At 45.8% G+C, this 25,472-nt stretch overlaps 1 protein-coding gene across 1 annotated transcript in view; it reads right to left on the bottom strand.

Annotated features, from left to right (window-relative positions):
• The window catches only part of LOC147685058 (GTPase IMAP family member 7-like), a 510,455-nt gene that overhangs the window by 397,612 nt on the left and 87,371 nt on the right, over nt 1-25,472 (bottom strand). The window lies entirely within an intron of this gene.

The raw sequence follows: 25,472 nt of genomic DNA, 5'->3' as shown, positions 1-25,472 counted from the left end.
GGAGCCCTACTTCCTCGTCTCCTCCGCCGGCCGCGCTGGGATTGGGTGGCCCGCGCAGCTTCCGGATTGCTCCTAAGCCCCGCCCCCCTCACCAGAGGCTGCCTGACTTCCGTGTTAGCCGGGCGGCGGCAGTGACTCTTTTGGGGCAATCCGGGGTAGGCTCCCGGCTTGGAGACACGGTCCCTGGCGGGGTGGGCACCCGTCAGGGGTAAAGTCGTGGGTCAAATGCAGGGTGGGCGCCTGCTCTTCCTCACGCAAAATGCGGGGTGGGCACCCGTGCCGAGGAGCGAAGCGTAAGGGGATTCCCAAGCCGGGGGAATCCCTCAGGGCCGAAATCACAGCTCCGGGCTGCTGGTCAAGATGAGGAGTACTGCACAGGAAAACTTGGCGCTCCCCAGCACCACAAAAGCGCCCCCAAGCGCTAATGTCACCAAAGTCCAGGGACAAGCACAGCAAAAAGTCCTTCAGGAGGTGTGGGGGGGGGCAAAGGGCTGGGCCCAGGGGCCAGCTCACAGGGCCCTGCAGGCAGGGAGGCAGTCCCAGTGGCGGTCTCTCCTGTTGCCCAGCAGCAGCAGGCCCCCTCCAATTTAGGATCAGGCAAGAGAACCTTTTTTCAAGGGGTCACAGCCCCTTTTTATACACCAAATCTCTTTGTCGTTAGGTGCAGGGTGGGGTAAAAACCAGTAACAGCTGGTTTTGGAGCACTCTGATGTGCTCAGCCCATCTTTTCATTCACTGGCCAGGCTCGGGACATTAGACGCACCACAGGGGGCGGAGCCAGCATTGTGTGGGGAAAGCCCAGCCCTATTCAGGTCTCAGGTGCACTCCTCCCCGGCCATTAACATGCAGATCTCCCATTCACCCCTGGGGCAGACCCATCCTGACTCCTGGAGCCAGGCTCACCAACCAGCTCCAGCCAATCACAAGCCAGCACATTCACTGCACAGGCACACCAACTTCTAGATGTGGCACTTCCACACTAGACACATTCACGCCACACACATCATCGCCCAGCATTTAATCACACGAGTCCGCACATACCAAACTCGAGCTTGCACTCCCCACGCATCAGTAACTAACATGCACACATACATTCCCCATGGGAGGGCAGGCCAACCTCACTACACGCACGCACTTTACCCTGGGACACAGTGGTATAGTGAGCAGAAACCAAAAATCTCTAACACCAGGTCACAATTAAAAAGCAAAAAGTTCAGGGGTGAACCTGCCAGAAGGGCCAAGTCCAACAATCACGTACTCATTTGAATAGTATCATGTATTGTTTTAACACTGCATTTAAACATGCATAGAAATGTTTGTTATATTAAGTTAACCAAAGGCCTTAACCATTTTGACTTTAATGTTTTGCCTTCAATGGGGAAGTTTGCTTGGTTGGTATTTTTCTCTTTTTCTCGGTGCGTTCACATGATCTCATGCTTGGAAAAAAGGCCCATTGTGTATGAGAGATTCTGAGGCTTACGAGGACATTATTTAGCAAATGAACAATGGGAGGACCCTGCTTTATGGAGATGGGAGGAATCCAAGGACGTTCTAATGATCAGCCTAAGAGAAGGAAGTATTGGATGAAACAGCCAAGCTTTATTGTGAGAAGGTGGAAAACTAGTGAGGCACATGTTGTGGGATTCTCAAAAGTTCTGTGAAGTTTTATTTAGTGGTCCAATTTTAGCTCTAGGCAAATCCCCTTGAGACTTAGAAGCTAATTACAATGCCGTAGGAAATGGCTGCGACCATCGGTCGGAGCCATTTCTACGGCATTGTAATCTGTTGTTTGGATTCATTTCCGACCAACCCATTTTGATGGAGTCGGTCGGAAATAAATCTAAACAGGATTTCTGAATGGCTTACAATGGGCTCAGAGAGCCCATCTGCCATTCAGAAAGCCTCCCGTAATCTCAAGTACGTCTCTTTCTGCCTAAGAGATTACAGTGTCGGATTCCGACAGTCTTTCTGTGCCGGCCTTTCATACACAGAAAGGATGTGGGAAATCGACTTTGGGGGCCCCCAGCATGGCCCAATGGATGCAAAGCCTCCGGATGGCTGCCAAAGGGGCACTTTGTTGATCTCTGCACCTAGTGACAGGCACCTTGAGGGGCCTACCACGGGGTACAGGGATGAATTGCACCTCAGCGCTTTACAATGAGAGCATGCATTCCAACCGGAATGCATGCTCCAATTGTAGAAGAATAGGACTGCGACCGAACAGTGTTCGGTCAAATCCTAAATGCTGGTTTGAGACCGCCGACAGGAGTTCGGTCAGTCCCAGTTCCAGATCAATGTCAGACGGACTCAGGTCCATCCGGCATCGAATTCTGCCCCTTAGAGTAGTAAAGACCTTTTAGTTATATTTCTGTTCTATGGCTTTATGCTGTACAATATTCCCAATTTGGAGAACTTTTCCAGAAGTTCTACAATGCTGACACCTTCCTGCTTTACCAGATCTAATCAGGGTTTACCCAAGCTTAGTTTGGGAAATTTAGATTCACTCATGGTATCAACAAGAGGACCGGTCATCGTATAATGATCATCAGATTCTGTTCCTTATTTTAGGTATTACTATTAATTAATTCCTTATATGCTTCATGACAATCAATCCATCAACCAGGGAAATTGTAAGCGTGCTAATCACCGGTGAGGGTCTTAAGGTGCTGAGGAAGGGGGGCGCAGGTCTATTTAGCTGAAGAGCCAGGTCTTGAGAGTCTTCCTGAAGGTGTTCAGGGAGGGGGCGCGTTTGATGTCTGCCAGTAACTCATTCCAGGTCTTGGCTGCATTGTGAGAGAAGGATCTTCCGCCTGCTCTGGCTCTGTGGATGCACAGGGTTTCGGCCAGTACGAGGTTGGAAGATTGGAGGTTTCTTTTGGGTATGTGGAAGTTGATTCTGCAGTTGAGGTATTTGGGTCAGTTGTTGTGCAGGCATTTCTAAGTGTGGGTGGGGATTTTGAAGGTGACTCTTTTCTCTACAGGAAGTCAGTGGAGTTTTTGTAGCGCCAAGAAACCGTCCGGTGAATGCCGCGCTTTATAAGTAATTTTTACATTACATTACATTTGTAGGTGTTGACTGATGTGTACTTGCCAGGGGATGCAGAGGATGAGTCTGGCGGGGGTGTTCTGTATGGTCTGGAGTTTGCGGAGTAGGGACTTCTTGATGCCAGCGTACAGTGTGTTCCATAATCCAGTCTATTGGTGATGAGTGCATAGGTGACTGTCTCCTTGACACAGGGGGGATCCATTTGAAGTATGCAGAGGATGTTGAAGCAGCTGGATGTGACGGCGTTGACCTGTCGGTTCATGGTGAGTGAAGAGTTAAGTATGATGGCCAGGTTCTTGACATTTAAGTTAAACTTTGTCTGACGATTTGATCTGCCAGTAGTGATTCCGGAATTGTACAATGTATTCTTGAGACTTGTATTCATCAGTCTTGCTTGGAATTTGTAATAAATCTACATTTAATTCCACTTATCGACTTTTGGGTCCTCACTGCATTCCCACATGTGTTACACTGTAATTAAACTTTTGGATATCGATAAATCTGCTTTATTTCCCGGACATCTAAAAAGGTCTATTGCAGGTAAATTTGGATATTTTTCTCAGTGCTCTGCCTGATGGTAGCGAAGCAAGGATGGTTAGGTCCTAGAATAGGGGAGTTAGGATACTTTGTTAGAGCAGTCCAGATGCAATCTAAGCATTAGTGCTCATGTTTGCGGTTCGGAGAATTGGCAGAGTCTAGGCAGTTTGAGAAATAATTGTAACAGTGGAGGTGTAAGTATTAATAGGGTTGTGCATTCCAATGGCTTACATTTAGCTTGATGTATTACTGGAGATTGTGTGATGTTTGGGGGAAATGTGAATGTGGCACTTAACATTGAGAATTTGAAGTTGTAATCAGGTCCTATGTGGCCTAAGGTCCTGGGATGATTTTAAAAAGTGGAGAAGACACGGTATTGTAATTGTCTGCTAAAGGTTTATGGTGCTTGTCACGAGATGTCTCCAACAGCAACATTGAGAAAGGGACTTTTCATTTTGTGTGTGAAACCTAGGTGCGATTGGTTTGGTGGACCCGGTGCGCAAGGAGAAGCTGAACTATTCAGGATTAGTCCCTGCAGGTTAAGGTCTCACTTGAGTGTGTCTGAGTAGGTGAGAAAGTATTGTTCTGAACCATTTCTTGTATGATTGCATACTGTTGATTTCTTTAGAAGAGCAATTAAAGATATTTGCTGCAATTGCTTTGCATTTTCTTGCATGCATACTGCTGAGAATGCATTTGTGCCAGAGAGAATGAAAGGTATCAGGGAAGAGCTATAAAGGCAGTGCTCACTTACCCTAAGGTAAGGTGGGATGCAGAACAGAGGAAGTGGATAACTGATATTATAGAGGGAGCCAAATTGTACCCGCATTAACAAGTGAAGAATTTAGGAAAGGGATGGAGAGGAAAAGGAAAGGGAAAAATGTCAAGTCAAAGGAACTGGATGAGAGAAGCAAAAACAGTGATAGTGATTGTAGCAGTAGTCTTCTAAATGTGTTGTTGTCACAGCACCCTCCTCATGCAATGAGACCCAATTGATAGGAAGGGGAACCTCTAATGCAACTAGAAATTCTGGAGGGATAACTGCACAGTAAATGTGCACCCCAATGCCAATGGAGCGAATCTGTGAATATCATTTAAAATCCACTGGGAAGGAATTCAGGGATTTGTGCCCCTGGTACCTCCACAGCTCTTAATGCACCAGATGCTTCCACAGTCCCAGTTACCATTGGTCGTGTGATTTCTATATCTAACCCTGGTTCCGCATGAAATGAAAAACAGAATTTTTCTGTACCAGCCAAGTGGAAGCACACGGAGAATGCTCCGACAAGTTTGAACGCAGGAGGATTCATTCCTTTAATTCCAATGAAAGTGAGTTCTCTGTGTGGTGTGAGTGCAAACCCCATGATCAGCCTGACAAGATTTTGACATTTAAGGTAATTCCAAGATTTTCCAGACTTGGCTACACTTAACTGGAAGCCACCCCTAAAGGCACATAGTAGAACGCTTAAAGAGAGGGCAGTACCTAGAGTCCTGGATTTGCAGTCTAGCTTTGGTGATCAAAAACTAGATGAATGGTTGAAGGATGTTAATGCTACTTTGAATGAGAGTGGAAGCTCAGAATTGAGCAAGGAACAAATCAGTCAAGTCAATCCAAGAAAGCTTAATTCAGTTATTAAGACCATAAAAGCTACAGACACAATAAAAATACATAAATTCATTAAAACATTACACCTTAAAGCAACACAACCGTAATCTCTTTGAAATATGGTAAAATCATTATAACTAGTGTTGGTGTCCCACCACCCCCATGCCAATTCATGTTGTAGTATTGTGCTTCCTACAGCCCTTATTAAAAAGCGAGCCACATTAAAATAGATTTGAATGCTATGCAACATTTTCAAATATAAAAAGCTGATCTTACTTGTGCAAATTGTTTCCTTGTAAACAGCAGTGATACAATCGATTTTGTAGGTCTCTATATTGATCACAAAACATTATAAAGTGCATATAATCTTTCTCCGAAAAGCAGTCACAACTACGCAGGCCCATGTTATTAACTTTATTCCACCCTTGTATTTCAGAAAATAGGCAGTGCACTAGATTTACTCAAATTCTTGTTATCAAAAGCAATGCTGAGGCTTTGTGACCAAAGTTAAGTAGGGTTCTGTTGAGGGACATGTCTTTAATAAAATGTAGGCGCATTCTAAAGGTTTGCTGAACTCTTATGCTTCTCCCTCAGCTTGCACCACAAAGAGAAAATGTTTTTTGATCCAGCGTAAATCCTCCTTTCTTATCTCCTCTGATACACTAAATAACTATGGCCTACCCAGCTTAACTGCAGTGGATTTAATGTAATTTAGCCACACAATAGAATTAACCAAATACAAAGACAAATAATCCCTGATAATGAATCAATTTATTCTAGTTCTGGGTTTATCCAAACCAGAACCTACCTCAGCAGTGGACATAGAGCCAGGGAGCCAGGTAGCCAGGGAGCCAGGCCTTGAGCATCTTCCTGAACATGTTCAGGGAGGGGGCGCGTCTGATGTTGAGTGGGAGCTAGGAAAAAAGCAAGTATGAAAGAGTTGTCTGGAGCCCAGCTGGCATGGTCCTTTCCAGGTGATTTTGGTCACAACAACTCCTGTGAAGTGTGGAAGCCTCCATAACTGGGTATATGCTGCTCACACTAGTCAAGTTCTGTGTCCCCTTGAGGATGTAACAGCACCTCGCCCAAAAGTGCTCGTGTTGGTTGAGAGATGACAGGAGCAGGTTAGTCAAGTGGTGAGGGCCCAGCAAGAGCCTAAAGCAGAGCTTTTTTGACCTGGGGGGATACTGAGGAGTACATAGCTTGGAGGGAGGAGCTAGAGTTTTGTCCCATACTGATGAAAGAGATAGACTCAGACCCTAATGAAGGGCCTAGTGCTGTAAAACCACAAGTGGTAGCTGGAGAAGGTTGGCGGAGAATGCAAAAGAGATGAAGGCTGAATCCGCAAGGAAAAGGTAGGCTCAAGACTATTCCGGAAGATACTGATCTTAGTGACAAAAGAGGGAAAGGGATTGTTCTGAGAAGATCAAAACAAACTAGCTACCTGTAGGAGTTACTTGTCCCCTGAATGGACTTACTTTGCCAAGAGAGAGCTCTGGGAATAATGGAAGAACAGTGCAGATTCATCTGAACCACTTTGAACTGAACACTTTGTTTGGATTTACAGTATCATCAAAAGGCTGAGACATTTTATTCTGGGTGTGACTAGCAGTGACTTTGAACTGGTTTTATTGGAGACATTTACATAGATTGATGGGAGAAGAAAGAAGAATACCATCTGCTGCGGGCAACAAAGGAGACAACCATTACCACATTCATCAAAGCAGTGCCAACAACAACAAGGAACTTTTTAACATCACTAAGGAATTCTCCAACCCAGCTGTGAGAAGTTGGCCTGGTATATGATGTCCACTATTCTAGTGGGAACCTTACACCAGTCCAATCGACCCTTATTGATGGTAGGTTATAAAGTCAACCTTATAGAAAGCTATCCTATGGGTAGCAGTTGAGAGCAGCCTTCAGGCTAAGACTTGGAAATGAGTTAAGCAAGTTGTTTTACCATTTATAATTTCTTGAGTACCAAATGAAAGCACACCACACAAGGTATATATCAAATATATATGTATTTATTCTAAACACAACCGCTCTGGACTCTTTATGAGGTCAGAGGTAAAAGTACAATACAAGGAACTTAATTAGCATACCATAAGTTGCACAGTATATGCTTTTCCCTAGGGGTCTCACAAACCATATACTAAAATAGTGGTATAAGAACCACGTGAGGAATAGAAAGCAGGCCTAGGGCATGTGGAGCCGCTGGGGCTACTCAGAACAACCAAAGGTTAGGATGTAGGAGGCCCAAGGGAGATGCGTGCAGTGTCTAAACACAGTCACGGGTTACCATTGACTTTCCATGGAGAACGAACAAGTTATAATTTTAAAGATTAAAGGTACGAGGAGGTGAACTGCAATGGAACTCTTTTAGACTAGGACACTTGGCGAGTCAATACTCATGGGAGCACTGGAGTACTCGTGTTACCTCACCCAGGGAAGCCGGGTGCATAGGTGTCTTTTTGTGTCAGGTTTTGTCATCGATTCCAATGGAGAGCTGCGAAAAAGTGCTGCAGGTGACCAGAGGAAAAGTGTCCGGGTGGATCCAAGGGTGGATCAGAGATGTGAAGAACCTGAAAGCAGAGGAGACAGAGTCTGGGCCACTAGCCAGCGACCAGGGCGGCGGTAGAAAGATGCCACCAGATGTCAGGTGATACCAGGTGAAAAGGTAAAGTTTGTCTCTTCCGCCACGAGGACCAGGAGGCGTCGACGACAACCAGGAGCTGGATTCTAGCTGTCCCACAAAGGATCTAGTTGACTGCGGTGTTGGTATCCGGATTGGAGCCAACAAGCCTTTGCAAACGTAGTCCATGCAGGATGTCAAGATTGGCTTCGGTGCAAACCAGAAAGGCCTGGGACACTTCTCCTTTGCAGGGAAGCTGGAGCAATCCTGGAGCAATCAGGAAAGCAAAGTAGTTTCAAGATTTGTCTTCCTGAGGGCTCACTAGCCAATGGACTAGGCATTGCAAAGACGCATTGAGCTGAAATGCACAAAGCGGGCCCACATGGAACTCGTCGAGTGTGGGCCTCTTAGCTTCAGTGCAAAAGGAGCTCGGGCTGGGGCTTCAAGCACCCCAATGCACAACTTTGGGATACCTCAGGAAATTCATGCAGGTAGAAAATGCAGGATGTCCAGGAGTTCCGGTCCCTCTCTCTCGTGTCCGCCACGGGTCTCAGCTTTGCTGGGAGGGAAGGTTGGGGTCAGAGATGTTTGAAAGTCTATGTCCTGTGTCACAGATTCTTCAGGGTCCGGTGGGAGGCTCAAAAATGCAGACCCACAAAGATGCTGTTGGTGCCTGTTTGAACAGGGTGGTCACTCCTTGACCACAAGGGAGATTTCTTCCATCTTTGAAATGGAATTTTGAAGGTCCAGGATATATGTTGCAGAGTTTCGTCCAGGGTAATCTAAAGTCCTAGGGACTGAGGTTCTATACTTATAGTAAGTTTAGGGGTTGGACTAACTCTAAGGTCCCTCCAAAGGGTGGACCTGGGGTAGGGTGGTTACACCACTTCCCCTTTGTCCAGTTTCACGCCAAAGCTTAGGCTGAGTGCCCCAGCAAGCAGTTTAAACTGGGAAATGCATGGAGCACCTTGTGTGCCCCAGGCAGTGTCTGGAAAGCATTCACTGAATGCAGCCCTGCCTGCCCCAATACACTAAGAACATGTCTGGGGAGGTGCCAGCACCTCCCTGGACAGGAAACCTATTGTCCAGGCCTCCCCTGCTGGAGTTTCATCCAGCAGCAGGAGGGCAGACTCGTGTCTGTGGCAGCAGCACCCATTTTGTGATGCTGAGGCTCTGTTTAACTTTCACTGAGTAAATCAGTAACTACATGTCTCCTCCCTCTAGAAGGGTGGAATGAATGAATGAATGAATGAATGAATGAATGAATGAATGAATGAATGAGTGAATGAATGAATGAATGAATGAATGAAGGATTTATAGAGCGCATGGCTGCCCTTGGGCATCCCAGCGCAGCGTAGGAATGCTACCACCGCCACCAGGACTGGCAGGGGGGTAGTAATCCAAAGTGTTTGACACCTTACACAACATGTTTCAATAAAGGCAAACCAAAGTTAGCATTAACTGTGAGGATTATAATGCACTTAAGAGTATATGGTATGGCTATATCATAGTACAGCTATAAGGAGATGGTTCCGAAAGCTGCAGAGGGGCTCAGCTCATGCTAGGGCACCCTCTCACATAAAATCAATCACTCTGCCTCCAGGATTGTCAAGGCCTGCCATAGGAGTGACTTATAGGTTTATATGTGTCTATATGTATATATAGATATAGGTATACTATATCTAAGTAAGGGGTGATTACACCACCTTACCCAGGCTGTAAGGACAGACATGTGGTGTCAGTTTGGAAGGCTAACCAGGGTTGGCACAATACATGCTGCAGCCCCTGGTAGACCTAGGGTGCACCTATGCCCTGGGTACCTACGGTACACTATACAGGGGCTCACAAGGGTGACCCAGTAACCAATCTGGTATGTACCTAAAGTACATGGAGTCCATTGTATAGAGAAAGCAGAAAGAGTGGGCCCCTGAATAGCAGGGTCCCAGCCCAACTAAGTTGAATACCAGCAAAACACCAGGCAAAAAGTGGGGGTAGCCATATAGTCGGATATCCACCTTCCTACACCAGCTGCCAGCAAAAACAACATCACACCCTCACAGGAGCTGCCTGCAACCTTGCCCGCTTCTTCAACAACAAGATCACAACGATATACAGAAACTTTGAACCCCAACCCACACCTATGGACTTCCTGGACAGATACACCACCACTGCAACTGACACAAACCAGACATTGACCACCTAGAACACCCTTTCTGCTGAGGACAACACCGCCACCATGAACTACAGCCACTCAGGAGGTTCCACAGACCCATGCCCACACCGCATCTTCAACAAAAGGATCGGCCAGGGCCTCACTAACCTACTCAACACCACTATCACCACTGCACATTTCCTAATGCCTGGAAACATGCCAAAGTCAGGCCCCTGCTCAAAAAACCCTTTGCCAATCCCAGCCAACGCAAAAACTACCAGTCAATCTCCCTTCTCCCATTCCAAGCAAAGGTACTTGAAAGGATCATCAACAATCAACTCATTACAAACCTGGAGCAGAACCAGCTAGTAGACTCCTCCAAATCCGGCTTCAGCAGTAATAACAGCACTGAACCACCCTGATTGAAGCCACTGATGACATCTGAACCCTCGTCGACCAAGGAGAAACAGGAGCTTTAATCCTCCTCAACTTCTCTGCAGTCTTCAACACTGTATCCTACCACACACTGATTCAAAGACTCCACCACATCGGCATCCAAGGGGACACACTCAGATTGATCACCTCCTTCCTCACCAGAGAAACCAAGAGGATCCACGCCCACCTTTTACCTCTCATACCAATAAGATCACCTGCAGTGATCCCCAGGACTCATCCCTCAGCCCAAAGTTCTTCAATGCATTTATGACCCTGCTGGTCAAGAACGTCAGATCCCAAGGTCTCAACCCATTTCATCCTCTCACTCACCAACGACCCCAGCCCCACCGTAACCAACTTCCACATATTCATTACAAACTTAACTGACTGGATGCAGAACAATTACCTGTATCTGAACACAGACAAGATGGAAGTACTGATCTTTAGCGACAGCAGAACCACATGGAACAACTTCTGGTGGCCATCAGATCTAGGACTTGCACCTACTCCCTACAACCAAGCCAGAAACCTTGGAATCATCATTGACAACAAGCTCACCGTGAAATCACAGATCAACTCAGTCTCCTCCACCTGCTTCCTTACTCTGTGCATGCTACATAAGCTCTTTATGCAGCTACCCCTAAACGTTGAGACGCACCATGACACAAGCCCTCATCACAAGTCGACTGGACGACGGCAATACCCTCTATAAAGGAATCTTTGCACACCTTCTACAGAGACTTCAGACCATACAGAACGCTGCAGCGAGACTCAACCTCGCCTTCGCTGGTGAACCCACATTAAAACCCCACCTCAGGGAACTCCACTCGCTCCCCGTACAGTGGAGATGCCAATTCAAGTGGCTGTTCCACACACACAAGGACCTATACAAGCAAGGACCCTCCTACATTAATGTGGAACGGAAACGTCCCCTACCTCCCTTGGGCGATGGCTCAGCACGAACTCTCTGGGCTCCGATAGCGATCCTACAGCATCCCTGGCAACACGGTCTCCTCCCCTTTCTCTTCCTGTGCAGGAGCCAATCGTGATAGACGGAAGACCGGAAGGACCTTACGCTGACCCCGGAAGTCCCACCCACGATCCCGGCCCGGAACCCGGAAAAGGCGACAGCGGCGAAGGAAGAGCGTTCCTGACGGCGGACTTGTGGCAGGAGACAGCATACAGAGAACCGGAGGCGGAGGACGGAGAGAGCGGAGGCACAGGAGAAGAGAAGACCGGAGGCGAAGATGAGGAGATCTGGAGCGAGGACTGGTGGAGTCCCCAGGGGGTGGCTGGAGAGCGGCCGCAACTCTGAGGAGAGTTGCGGTGGGGCATGTGAGTACCCTGTCTCCTGGCTCCCAGGTGGTCCTGTATATTTGTGTATATAGAACATCCCCTCACTGTATAGCACTCCTAAGAGCACTGTATATATGTAAATACCATAGACCACGCCCCGAGACACCTAAAGTTGAGAACCCTGCACCGGAACCCTCACCAAGTACACCCTCTTCCTTCCCGCTCGTACTCTTTCCCATCTCCACCCCTTCCGACCCCTTCCTCACTCTCGCTTTCCCCAAACACAAACCGGGTGTTGGTGACAGTATTCAAAGAGTCCGGCGTAGAGCACTAATCGCCCTGTTCTCTCTCCCTTTAACTCCGAGGGCCACCGGACCAACAACACAGAAGAAGGAGACCTCCAGAGACGTACAGCCAGAACCCTTCCCGGACCTTCCCTCATTCGACGACTGCATCCAAGAACTCTTCCTCCATCACTACCCTCTGTTTCTCTACCTTCCACAACCCTGACTTTGTGTTTGACAATAAAGAAAGCTAAGACATAGCTCACTACATCCGGCCTCCACGCCTGTTATTCCGGTCCGCCCAAACCCCTAGCCCACAGTTGGTGTCAGAAGTGGGATATATCGGAATCATGGAGGCGGCAGTAAAAAAGCTGGCTGAATCCCAGGAGCAGATGGGGAAGTTAATGGAACAATTCCTTAAGACTGCCGAGGAGGATCGGGGGCAGTTACATGACGTCCTGAAAGGCCAAGGCACAGCACAGGACCAGGCCTGGGGAAAACTGACCGATGTGTTGGGACAGCAGAGACCGGTCACCTCCCTTCCGTCGGTGGTCCTGCAGAAGTATGTCCCGGGGGAAGACCCGGACTTCTTCTTTACAAATTTCGAGCGCCTGGCCCAAGCCGCTGCGTGGCCACTTGACCGTTGGGGCCACTATCTAGGTCCCCTGCTGACCAGTGAACTACAGGCGGCCTACCAGCAAGCAAACATACAGGGACAAACCCCGTATAATGAGATAAAGACCTGTATTCTGGAGCGTCTGGGGATCGACGAGAAAACATACAGGATTCATCTCTGACAAGCAAAGGAAGGGCCACAGGAGAATCCCAGGGCTCTCTCATTTCGTATCCAGGATCTGGCTAATCGTTGGCTGAAGCCCGCCACCTCCTCCAAAGAAGAATCCTGGCGAAAATTTATTTAGAGCAATTTCTGGCTTCCTTACACCCATCCACCCAGAAGTGGGTACGCCAACACGCACGCCTGACACTGGAAACGGCCGTGGAAATTGCCAGTGCTTTCAGTCGTGCCCAGGATAACCAGAAGATAAAAGAAGAACACCTACCCCGAGGTCATCATGCCAACCACATCCGACCCCAAAGGCCGCCCCTACCCAGAAAACCAGACCCCGTCCCCCTTTTTCCCTATCCGGTCCTACCCAGACAACCGCCCCCCCGGACCTCAGTGCTATCATTGTGGGGGTTATGGTCATATTGCCCGGGTATGCCCGCAGAAAGCGGAACCCATGGAGGTGGGACTGGTTCGCAACCTTGTTTGTGATACTTCAGAGATGGATCCTCCTCGATTTCACTGTCCGGTGAGGATTGACGGACAACCACTAAGAGCTCTTGCCGATTCAGGGTGCCGACAATGTGTATTACGCCCACAGGAGATTCCGACCAGCATAGGACCGGTGACCGGTACGGTTGCCATCCAATGTGTACACGGCGACAACAAGAGCTATCCCACTGCCAGAGTACGGGTCCAACACCCTACAGATCAAGGAAGCCTACTGACCGTAGGTCTGGTACCCACTTTGCCGGAACAAGTAATCCTGGGTAGTGATTACAGCGGACTCCCTCACCTCCTCCAGAAAACGACCGACTCACTGGAAAAATGGTGGGCAGAAGCGCCATTTCCCCGGACCAGTACAAGCCCGGAGATGCCTACCAAGCCCCACAAAACCAAGAATCAGAAAAAGAAGGAAAAACAAAGCCACGCTACCGCATATCCAATACAGCTGAATGAACATCCCTGGGAGACCGATAGGGAATTCCGCGCGGCTCAACAGGAAGACCCAACATTACAGAACGCATGGAGCCGGGCCCTGGATAACGAAGACCCTCTTCAAGTAGGTCCATATTTCTTTAAACGGAATGGACTATTATATAGAAAGGGCGGGCCTCAGTAGGCCTCACAGTTGTTAATCCCTGGCCCATTTCAGGACAAGGTGCTGTTCCTGGCCCACAGCCACTTGTTAGGGGGACACTTTGGCGATGTAAAAACAGGACAATCCATCCTCGAACGATTCTATTGGCCGGGGGTGTATCAGTAGATAAAACGATACTGCAGAGAGTGTCCCGTCTGCCAGAAGAACAGCCGGTATCGCCCTTCTCGAGTACCCCTCCAACCCATGCCCCTCATCGACGTTCCCTTCAGCCGAGTCGCATGGACCTAATAGGCCCCCTGCTTCCCTCTAGAAGTGGGTGTCGGTACGCACTCGTCTTGGTCGATTATGCTACCCGTTTCCCTGAGGCAGTCCCCATGCGCCAGCCCACCACCCAGAACATTGCCAAAGCCCTTATCTCGATCTTTTCCCGTGTAGGTTTCCCTAGAGAGATCCTAACTGATCAAGGGACACCCTTTGTCTCCTCCCTCATGAAACAAGTATGTTCCCACCTTGGCATCAAACAAATAAGGACCTCTGCTTACCACCCCCAGACCGACGGACTAGTCGAGCGCTACAATGCCACACTAAAGACCACCCTAAAGAAATTGTTAGCCTTAGAGAGCAAAAGATGGGAAGAGATGTTACCCCTAGCCCTGTTTGCAATCCGCTGCAAGGTCCAAAGCAGCACTGGTTTCTCCCCCTACGAACTGTTATATGGGCGGGCTCCCCGAACTCTGTTGGACATGGCACGAGAAGCCTGGGAGGCCAAGCCCGACCGCACCAAACCCCTCCCAGAATATGTTGATAATCTAAAAACACACTTAGGACAGATAAGGGAAATCGTGCGACAAAACCTACTGACGGCTCAAACCTCCCAAAAACGTCAGTATGACAAAGGAACTAAGCCCCGTTCCTTCGTCCCTGGTGATCTCGTGCTCCTCCTCCTACCTTCTTCAGACCACAAACTACTGGGTCAGTGGCAGGGCCCATTTGTCGTCCTATGACAGGTAACTCCAGTGACCTACGAAGTGGAACTAGACCCTAAACGAGGTGTCACCCAGATTTACCATGTAAATCTCTTAAAAAAATGGGAAGGACCCCGACCCGTTCTGTCCAGTGTCACCACTCAGTAACCTCTCCCTTACGAGGTCTGTTTTGATACCGATCTACGGGAACCACACAGAGAAGACCTTCGAATGACCTTGACCTCCCTACAACAGGTGTTTTCCTCCCTACCGGGTCATACCGCTGTCATAGAGCATGCTATCCTAACCGATCCCTTGAAAAACCGTGAGACACGTCCCTATCGGGTCCCGGAGGCTCGCAGGGCGGTTATTAAGGAGGAAACTGACCTGATGCTGAGAATGGGCATCATAGAGATGTCCATTAGCAGTTGGAATTCCCCTATTGTTTTGGTGCCGAAGCCGGATGGCTCCGTAAGATTTTGTATAGACTTCAGGGAGGTCAACAAAATCTCATGTTTTGACACCTACCCGTTACCCCGAGTGGATGAAATGGTGGAACGCATAGGCAAGGCCAAGTACATCAGTACCCTTGACCTATGCAAGGGTTATTGGCAAATCCCCCTCAGAACGGAGGATAAAAAGAAAACCGCCTTTTCTACACCCGATGGCCTGTTTCAGTTTAAGGTAATGCCCTTCGGGCTTCACGGGGCTCCGGCCACCTTCCAGAGGGCCATGAATCAGGTCCTACAACCCCATTCCCAATACACAGGAGCCTACCTAGATGACATTATCATCTACAGCGACGACTGGGAGCAACACCTGCAACATTTACAGAAGGTCATTTCCTCTCTTGGGGCCCATGGGTTCACCATAAATCCTTCCAAGACCACCCTGGCCGCCCAGACAGTGAAATATGTAGGATTCTTACTAGGGGAGGGAGTCATCAGGCCACAGAAAAAAAAAATAACTGCCATACAGTCCATCCCCTTTCCACAGACACGCAAAGAACTACAGGCTTTTCTGGGCCTCCTGGGCTACTACAGGAGGTTCATCCCCAACTTCTCCCAGACCGCCGCTCCCTTAACTGACCTCCTCAAAAAGGCCACAAAGACCGAAGAGGCCTTAGGACATCCTACACCAGTGTTGTTACAAGCTTTCACCAAACTTAAGCAGTCCCTTGTTTCTGAACGGATCCTTGTTAGCCCCGACTACACCCGACCATTCATCCTCCAAACTGATGCCTCGGATCAGGGTCTAGGGGCAGTACTATCCCAGAAAGATATAAATGGGGACGAAAAACCAATCCTCTACCTTAGCAGGAAACTCTTTCCCAGGGAGATGAACTATGCGGTGATCGAAAAAGAGGCATTGGCTATTAAGTGGGCAGTGGAAAGCCTACCATATTATCTGGATGGATGCGAATTCATCTTGTATACGGACCATGCACCATTAGAATGGATGGCCAGAAACAACGGACACAATGATCGTGTCCTACGATGGTTCCTTACCCTACAACCCTATAGGTTTAAAACCCTGCATCGAAAAGGGGTGGATCAGGGAAACGCAGACTACCTATCCCGATACCCTCCCCCAACAAACCCTAGTAGAAAGATTGCTAGGGGAAGGGGATGTGGAACGGAACCGTCCCCTACCTCCCTTGGGCGATGGCTCAGCACAAACTCTCTGGGCTCCGATTGCGATCCTACAGCGTCCCTGGCAACACAGTCTCCTCCCCTTTCTCTTCCTGTGCAGGAGCCAATCGCGATAGACGGAAGACCGGAAGGACCTTACGCTGACCCCGGAAGTCCCACCCACGATCCCGGCCTGGAACCCGGAAATGGCGACAGCGGCGAAGGAAGAGCGTTCCTGACGGCGGACTCGTGGCAGGAGACAGCATACAGAGAACCAGAGATGGAGGACGGAGAGAGCGGAGGCACAGGAGAAGAGAAGACCGGAGGCGAAGACGAGGAGATCTGGAGCGAGGACTGGTGGAGTCCCCAGGAGGTGGCTGGAGAGCGGCCGCAACTCTGAGGAGAGTTGCGGTGGGGCATGTGAGTACCCCGTCTCCTGGCTCCCAGGTGGACCTGTATATTTGTGTATATAGAACATCCCCTCATCGTATAGCACTCCTAAGAGCACTGTATATATGTAAATACCATAGACCACGACCCGAGACACCTAAAGTAGAGAACCCTGCACCGGAACCCTCACCAAGTACACCCTCTTCCTTCCTGCTCGTACTCTTTCCCATCTCCACCCCTTCCGATCCCTTCCTCACTCTCGGACTGGGTTGCCGATGCACTCAAAACAGTATACAGATTGTTATGTAACAATACAGCTGGCTGTATACTTCATTAAAGGACTCCATGAACTACCCTTCTACTGGAGTTTCTGGAAAAGACTTTTGTCATTTTGATTTCTGTACTAAATGTTGTATTGTTACATAACAATCTGTATACTGTTTTGAGTGCATCGGCAACCCAGTCTGTTAGTTAATTGGTAGTTTTTCTACTCAATCTGAGTGGTTCTAAGGCTCTTCCACTCGCCGGTTTGCACCTTAGAAATCTTGAGTTTGTAACATTTGTGCATATAAACAGGCAGTGCACCCAGTGCTGTAACTGACCAAAAGCCTTGCAGGATCCCTACCTTCCTCACTCTCACTTTCCCCAAACACAAACCGGGTGTTGGTGACAGTATTCAAAGAGTCCGGCGTAGAGGACTGATCGCCCTGTTCTCTCTCCCTTTAACTCCGAGGGCCACCGGACCAACAACACAGAAGAAGGAGACCTCCAGAGACGTACAGCCAGAACCCTTCCCGGACCTTCCCTCATCCGACGACTGCATCCAAGAAATCTTCCTCCATCACTTCCCTCTGTTTCTCTACCTTCCACAACCCTGACTTTGTGTTTGACAATAAAGAAAGCTAAGACATAGCTCACTACATCCGGCCTCCACGCCTGTTATTCCGGTCCGCCCAAACCCCTAGCCCACAATTAACCACTGCCTAAACTTCCACCAACCATCAACAAGGCTACGCTCCACCTCCCTTTCACTTGCCCATAATCCCTGCATCTACTGAAGCAGAAGTGGAGGATGCTTTTTCTCCCACATCACAGCAAAAACCTAGAATGGCCTCCCCATTCATCTTCTGACTATCACCTCACTTCCGGGAATTCCACTTGGCCCATTAACCTGGCTGTTCGAATAAGCCTCAAGGGGCGGCAAGCGCCTGAATACCATATTGGGTAATTAGATGTACTTTATAAATCCTGATTGATTGATTGAGGCCTGAGGCAGCTGAAGAGGTGTAAGATTGTCCTTGAAAAGTACACAAAAAGAGCTAAGGAAGAATCACATAGATCTTTGTAGATAATATTCTTGCATATTACTTGGACTTTGGTTTTGACATTTTCACAGTTGGAAATTGACAGAGAAGACTCTGCTCCTGCTCAGTTCCACACAACGGTCTGGGTTTTAGATAACTAATGGAAGTCAGTCCTAATATTAGTAGACATAGGTACATAATAATAGGCACACTATTAGCTGTAGTTGTAGTACTGACCATTTTGCTTGTAGGGTTATATCCATCGACATCCAGTTCGGTAGAGACTATGGACCTTATTATGAGTTTAGGCGGATTTTCATCTGCCAACACCAATCCGGTTTGGAACTGCCTGATCTCAGGTTAGTGGTTCCAACCACAGGATTGTGACACGACCGTCCATAGGGCAGTTGCAAACATCAATTTTCGAAAAGATTCTTATCTGTTGGTCGGCAGGAAAGGCCCACAACACTTACTTCCATTGACAAATGGATGTTTGTGAACATCCCTGTACCGACGGACAGCACCCTGCGATGCCTGCCACACGGTGCAGGTATGTTTAGAGGGGAACTATCGTGCCCCCCAGGCCCCATTGTGGAAAGGCCAACATGGAATATCGGAAATTGACTTCATAATCCTGACGGCAGAAGTGGTGTCAATAAGGGATTATGCTGTCTTTCAGATGCACCCACCGGAACTACGTTGGAATCCCTCCGCAGGTTTAACAATGAACTCCATCATCCTAATACAGCCATCAAACTGTAAACTTACCATGTCAGACAGAAAGCCACGGACCGCTGGTCGGAGCTTTCTGCCTGACATCGTATGAGGCCCTTTGTTGTCCAAGAATCCCAAACCCTCACTCCCTAGAGGTAATTGCTTGTATCCATTAGATGAATCTGAATTGCATGTTGATACATCTAGAGTTGATTAAAGGCAAAGGCCTATTTTAAACTTTTTTATGAGTATATTGACATAATGGATGCCAGGGATTTCCACATTTGTAAACAATTGCCTGTATCAGCTGCAGAGGACATCACTTATCTCCACATCCCTTTGATTTATGGTGTTACCTGTAGTATTTCGATGAGCCTTATGTATGAAAGGGAACATTTTGAATATTATTTTTCAAATCAGGATTTAGTCTTTTCAGAAGTCTCCATACTTGAGCACCTTAGTCATTGCATTGACCCCAATGCTAAGTTTCCTGGAATTAATAAAAGGATCTTTAAACCCATCATGCCGATATACAATGCCTAGGCATCCAGACACAATTTTGTCTTGCCTTCTAACAGAGGTTGAAAATGAATTTCTATGTTCAGTTGAAGACAGGAGATGTATAGAATCTAGATGAAAAATAGACAGGAACATTAGGAATGAATGAAAGGGGACTAAGGAAGAGATAGAGCATCTAGTAGCAGTAAATCAAGTAGATTGGAAACATAAAGGAAAATTGTGTATATATGTGGAGAGATAATCAAAAGACAATCACTTTGTGGGAAAGAGTCAGTGGAACTATATATTCAAAGTTAGGGGAAATTGGAATTTATTTTTGATGGGTGATGATCCTGTTTTTCCTGGAGTTTCTTGTATTTGTGGCTGACATGCCATTTTATGTTGCTCAGAGGCTGGTATGGTACATGCTACCTATGTGTAGTTTTTCAAAAGTGTTATTGTGTGGAACATCTGAATGACCCTGAATGAGAAACAAAATCCAGGTCTAAGTGAAGAGTAAGGGATGGAGAAGTAGGAGGAGAAATTTTTGGTGTGATTATCCCATCTGGGTGTGTGATTTTGAATTACATCAAGATTAGAAAGTAGTCCACGGTAGTGGATAAGTTGGCTACTATTACAACAGGCGCATTATTAGTAATAGATACGGAAATGGTAGCTATTAGGTCTATGGTCTGGCAACGCGGCTTGCATTAGACATCCTGCTCACAAAGGAGGGTGAAGTCTGTCAAATGTTAAAGGTTCAGCAATGCTGCACCTACATTCCTGACAAAAGTAAGGTTTTTAAGAAATGTATCAAGAATATTTCTGACCTACGTAGGGAGATGCAGGAGTTGGATGCAGCAGATGTTTGTGAATCCATTGGAAGTAGATTTTCTTCAGTAGGGAAATGGTTTGGAAACCTAGGGAGTGGAATTTTGGGTGCTATTTTGAAACCTCTGTCAATAAATTCCCTGTGTAATATTCCTAATTGTGATCTTTAAGGGATATAATTGCCTGGAAGTAAACCAGGAAGTGAAGAGAAAGAGAACAGATGTGGAGCTAGAAGAGAGTCAGAGTAAAAACTATGACAACATGAAACATCTGGAAGAATCTAAAAAGAAGATGTTAAAAACTGCAAGGCTTTAGTTCGTTCATCTCACAAGATTACAATTTTGAGTTGTGATGGCGTGATCCACCATGAGAGAAGGGATTGCACCAGCATAATTTTAGCTCTAACCTTTCACATCATGAATATGCCATATATACACGCATGTAGTATTATAGATTTGTGTATTTGACATGAATGTAAAGAGTTGCACCTGTCTCAAATACTGAAGGTGCAGTCACTGCATAATATAGACATTTTTCACAGTGTGCATACAATGTTTTGCTTATAGTAATACCTAATTGCAGTCTGCACATATATCTGCGTTGATGTAGTTTGAGTAATTTTGTTGACATTACATATATTCACATATTTATTTGAATAGTATCAAGCATTATTTTAACTGTATACATATCCATAACCCTGCATTAAAAATGCATTGAAATGCTTGCTATGTTTAGTTGCCCAAATGCCTTAAGCATATCGACTTTAAAGTTTAACCTTCAAAGTTAAAGTTTGCTTGGTTGCAATGTTTCTCGTCTCTGCAGGGGCGTTCACATGATCTAATAGTTAGAGAAAGACACATTAAGTATGAGAGATAGTGAGGGTTGGGAGGAATTCTTTTGACAAATGAACAAAATGAGGACCCTGATTATGGAGAGTGGATGTATCCAAGGACTTTCTGATTTTGAGATGAAACAACCAAGTTTTACTGTGAGAAGGTGGAAAAGTACTGAGACAATTGATGTGAAATTCTTAAATATTCTGTGAAGTTTTAATTAGTGGTCATATTTAAGCTTTAGGCAGATTCCCTGAGATCCTGAAGGATACAGACCCCTCTGCTATATTGCTGTTGTATGGCTTTATGCATACAATACTCTGAATTTGGAGAACTTTTACAGAAGTTCTACAATGCTGACTCTATCCTGCCTTACCGGATCTACTTAGGGTGTCTCCAATTAGTGCTATTTAGTTTAGGCTTAGTTTGGAAAAAAATGATTTTCTGAAGTATAGGCAGGAGAACCAGAAATCACATACTGATCATCAGATTCTGTTCCTTATTTTCTGTATTGTTGTTACTCAATTCCTTGTATGCTTCATGTTACTGAGGTTAAACTTTGTCGGACAATTTGGTCTGCCAGTAGTGATTCTGTATTTTAACAATATATTCTTGAGACTTATATACATCAGTCTGGCTTTGAATTTGTAAAAAATCTCAATTTAATCCCATTTATTGACATTTGGATCCTCCCTGTGTAGCCAAATGGATACACTGTAAATTCAACTTTTGGAAGTTGTTAGCTCCTCTTTATTTCCCAAGCATCTAAGAGGTCTATCGCAGGGAACATTTGGACATTTGGCTCAGTGCTCTGGCAGTATTCTTATCTGTCATTAAAACTGCCACCTCGGAGCAGACATTAAAATATTATGCCTGACAGGAATCTTTCATGGCATTATTCTCAAGAGGAAATATCATTTAATGATGAGATTACCCATGCAAAGGAAGAAGCATGCACTACCCCAGTGGAGATGCCCATTTATACTCATATTACAATCTTTTTTTGCTCAATGACCGCATAGTTAAGTATTCTGCAGGAGCAGTCAATGACAGTGCGAAAAATTAATGGAAAACTGAGTCTATAGGGAAACATGCAGTTTCCTGGCATGCTTACCCGCCTCACCTACATGCGCTAAGTCAGTTTATATTTACTGTGTGAAACACACCACACAGCTGCAAAACACTTGCAGCAGATGGACAACTCATGGTGCATGCAGACCTCCTACACACACCAGCACTGGGTGGGAGCTAATGCAAAAAAACCTTCCTGCAGCACCTAACTGCTCCCTGGACATGAGACCAGCACTAATATATCAATTAATGGATCATGTACCTATGTCATAGTAGTTGCCAACATCAAACATCATATCATCTGGAGATTAATTTTAATACAAGATGAGAAGCAGTCCATAAATGAGAGCAATTTTACTATTTGGATTTTTTATTCATTATTTATTATTTAAATGTTTTATGTAGCTCTAAGTTGTTCCCAGAAGCCAATTTGCAGCACTGGTGAGATCAATCCCATCACTGAATCCCTGAAGCTCTCCTTTTCATGGGGATGGCACTCCGGTATAACCCATATCACAACGTCTACAACCACTATACAGTCAATGTTTACACTGCCAGATAAACTTAGAACTTCATCACTATACAATGTACATTACAGACTATCAATACTGGTACATGGTAAACTCCCCTAAACCAAACCCGAGAGCGAGTTCCAACACTAATACTAACCCTACACAATTCCTCAACAATAAAAGTGAATTTTTACCTTAACTCAACCTCATTCCTAAATTTCACCCCTAGCTTTAGCCATGACATTGTGTCCTAAGCCTAACCTCAATGCCTAATCCTTACCTCAACCTCAAACACTACTACTAAAACCTACATCTAACATTAACTCTAATCCCGTACCCCAAATCTTATCTCCAACCCATAACCCCATCCATTGACCCTCATCATTTACAGTTATATTTTTTTAGGTCTTACACTAGCCAAGATTTTTAAATTTTACTAAAATGATATGTTTAATATACGTAGTTATAGGGGCTTTCATCTAGACCTTTTCGTCCATTAGTCTGTTATTTTGTCTGTCACATTGTTCTTTCTACCACTACAGCATACAGCATGAGGAAATTAGTCAGCCCACTTCAGTTTTTGATACATTTCTTTGTGAGTGACAGTATTCTGCCCTTTCACAATAAGCACACTCGCACACAAAATAGTTCCCCTTTTGTACCAGGGACAACTGAGGCAATGTTGCTACCAAAAAATAATATTGCTTTTAGACATTGTTTTTAAATGCACATCTTACCAAACAATTACATTTGAAAAATCTAGGACAAACCAAAATGAAACAGACATTGACAAAGCCAAAGATTGGCATGCAACACTAGACTCACTGACATTGCCAATGCTTGTTTAAAGTGCACATCACCATTGGACACCTAAGCCCTCAAAGACTAATTTATAAGTGAGAAATGAGAAACAAGAAACTGTTCACATGCGACTGGAGGCCCGGAGATGTTTGTTGAACGTGTGGGAGCCGACTGACTTGAATGACTACTAGAAGCAGTGGGTTAGTTAGCATGTATGGTGGCCAAATGCAATATTGCACAACTATGGGGTGCTCGTCAGCCACCCAAAGTCAATAAATAGGTGGAGGACCTTGATTGTTGCATGTTCAGAGAACGGGCAGTGTATGTGGCTAGGGGTTGCCCGCGGAAGTGGGGGAAAATATGGTGAGCATGGAATAATCATCGCGGGAACTCTGCGAACAGCCTACGCACGGGCCAGACTTATTAGCGCAGGAATCCCCTTGACCCTAGTGTTAATCTTTGATTGTTTTATCCTGTATTGTGCCACATGGACCTATGTGATGTAACTGGCTGCCTTCGCCTGAGAGTTATTTTCTTTTGTTGTATTGTTTATTAATAAAAAGAGTTTTTTTTAAAAAAGAAACTGTTCACACGTTTCCTAAAGGACATATTTTCCTTTATCACTCACAAAGCTTTAGTGTTACAAAGAATACTGGCATGTAACCTGAAGTATATACCACTGGCATACAAGTATTGTAACTTTGGTTATGTAAGGCAGTGTTTCCTGCCTGCATTTAACATTGTCGACGTTGAATACATTTTGACCTGTGTAAGAAAGTACCTCTTTTGGTATGAACAGCCCCACAATGTGTTGACAGATTCTTCTGGTTTTTTGGCTTTGAAGTGCACTTGTCCCTGCTGACCAGGACTCCAGTGCATGTGCTCTGACCCTCAAATTGTATTTATGATTGGTTATTCCCTGATAGGCATCTATAATTTATCCACATATACTCTCAGTTCCTCAGCTCCACAGAAAGGAAAGGAAAAGGTTCTAGATCTAGATAGCAAGAGGCATGGTAGTAGTGACAGAAGCCAACCCCAAATCCAGAAACATCGGCAGAAGGATGTTTATATGTTTCACTAATAAGTCTGAACATGGCTGTCATGCTCCAGTAAGGTTTCTTACCTCTGGAAAAACTTCAAACGTTCCAATGGTACTAAGATTACTGCAGTTAAGATGATTCAGAGAGGTTATCTTTTTCAATATTGAAATCACCCTTGCTTGCTTTAAGAAGCCTGGGACAGTACATAATCGAATGGAGCAATTGTTGTGTGCTGTCATTGTATTGTCACAGTATTCACCAATAATAATCATGCATAATGTGGGGTAGCTTCCCTTTCCCTCTGTAGAGTGCTTCTTGTGAATTTTTCTTTCTTGAATACAGATAAATGCAAATTGTGTACAAACAATATACCATGTCAAATTTGATAAGTCGTTCTTAGTTGGAAAATAACATTTTCAATCCCTATGAGACACCTATGTATTTGAAAGCAGTTACTGAAAATTAAAGTTTTTGACTCTCTCTCTCGCTCTCTATTGCAGCTAACGAGGGGCCAGATGTACTAACCGTGTTTACAATTACAAACGCTCTGAATCAGAGTTTGTGACCACAGTCAAAGCTTTTCATATGTATAAATTCATTTTCAGGTCAGTACTTTTTTACTAACTCCTAATATGGAATTGCTGGCTGATACTGATTCAGCATTTGGAACAGGAATGTTATGGACAAAATTGGACATCCCTTCAAAATACTGAATTGAAAGGACCTGTATCAATGGTTTGCAAAGCAAATTAAGGTCAGAAAGCATTGAAAAATTATTACACCCAAGTCCAGTGGTAACCAATTGGCAAAAGGGAAAGCGTCCCCCTTGGACTCCTTCCAATTAAAAAAAATGTGGGTAAAAGTTTGGGTGAGAAAGGGTAGTGCTCCAAGGGACCAATGCCAACTTTGAAAGAAACTTTTTTTTAAAGGATTATTTTACAAGTAGCATGTTTCCTTTAAAATAAAAAGTATTCTTTATTTAAATACAATTGCAGATATAGT

This window comes from Lissotriton vulgaris, chromosome 10 (assembly GCF_964263255.1).
Source record: "Lissotriton vulgaris chromosome 10, aLisVul1.2, whole genome shotgun sequence".
Taxonomy (NCBI): domain Eukaryota; kingdom Metazoa; phylum Chordata; class Amphibia; order Caudata; family Salamandridae; genus Lissotriton; species Lissotriton vulgaris.
The sequence above is the reverse complement of the archived record's forward strand: the minus strand, read 5'-3'. Positions and strand labels throughout refer to the sequence as shown.